Source organism: Dipodomys merriami, unplaced genomic scaffold (assembly GCF_024711535.1).
Source record: "Dipodomys merriami isolate MVZ:Mamm:240054 unplaced genomic scaffold, mDipMer1.0.p SCAF_441, whole genome shotgun sequence".
NCBI classification, from domain to species: domain Eukaryota; kingdom Metazoa; phylum Chordata; class Mammalia; order Rodentia; family Heteromyidae; genus Dipodomys; species Dipodomys merriami.
The window spans coordinates 62,924-64,442 of record NW_027206004.1 but is presented as its reverse complement, the minus strand read 5'-3'; positions in this window follow the sequence as shown (position 1 = coordinate 64,442).

The following is a 1,519-nucleotide window of genomic DNA, read 5'->3' as shown; positions in this document are numbered from 1 at the left end:
CTATCTATTCCTAACACATTAAGCAATTTCTTAAATTATGTGCCTCTGCATACAATGAGAAAAATGCTAGAGTTGGGGCTTGTTTTTATTTTATTTTATTTTATTTTGGTTTGTCCTAGAACTTGAACTGTGTGTCAGGCCACTCTCTCTGAGACGGTTTGTGCTCAAGCCTCGTGCTATACCACCTCAACCTCAGAGCAACTTGAGTCTCTCTTTTCCTGAGAAGATTATGGAGATAAGAATCTAAGGAACCTTCCTGCCTGAGTGGGCTTTGAACCATAATCTTCAGATCTTAGCCTCCTGAATATCTATGATAGTTAAAAAAGTATAAATATTAATAATATTTGCAAGTGTTTTGATTTGAAGAATATCACTGGCGGTGGATGGGGGAATGTTGCAGCAAAGTTTAGTGTAGTGTTCTTTCCACAATAGGAAGCGCATCATATTAGCAGAAGTGTAGAATTTTTTTCACAATAGTCATAAGATATTCATGATGTGAATTAAGGGAATTTTCAGGTGCACCTTACAAGTTGGAAACTATTGGGGTGGGATAACTTTATGGCATAAAAGCTTAGGATTGATGGTCATAGAAATAATAGCTTACTCTGATGAACAAATGTTTACTTTTGAGGAATTAATTTTTATAAATACTTCATAGTTTTATCCTCTACTAAACTGTGGCTATATTTTCTGTTGACTTATCAATATGTAACACCCCATTGGAAACTATCTATTGCAGAATTAAATAACATGCAAAAAGGTACTGTTTTGAATGTCTCTTGAAAGAAATGTTCAAAATTTGAAGATGAATAATTAGTAGTTACAGGAATTTTGAAGAATACATATATTCTGTCCTGTTAACAATTATTCAGTTTTGAAAGTTAGAACTTTCAATTGAATTAAACTATTTTCTGTTTTACTATGAGAAAATACTAAAATATGTTTTTTTCAAAATAATGACAAGTATATTGTGAAAATATTGTATAGGTGGATAACATTCAAGTTGATTACCCTCTGATAATGAAAGGGTAATTCAAATTAGATGCCATATCTTAGCTATGGAAAATATTACTTTGATAAACCTAATTGCGTTGGTAGCTTTAGTGTGGCCTTGTTTGTGGTCACTTGGTTAAATGCCCAGAAGTGGGATTACTGGGTAATAGCATTATTGTGTACATCAAGGATAATCTTAGTAGATGAGCAGAATAGTTCAATAGCTATGTACATATGACTGTATAAGTGATTTTAAGTGAAATGAACTCCAAGATATGTTCTTTGTTGTTGTTGTTCTTAATGTACTAGGTGACTTGTTTTTATCATTTTGTGTTTTCCCCACCTAAAGTGTATCCTCTTTAGTCACTGTATTTGATTTTGATACCCTGGGTATTGTAAATATGTTGATCTGAACATATTCACATTCCTCTCCAAATAGACGGTCTTTTAACCTCTATAATAACATTAATTTTTACGTTTCTATTCTTTTTCTGGTCTCTTTTTATTCCCCTTTCCGTCTCTTCTT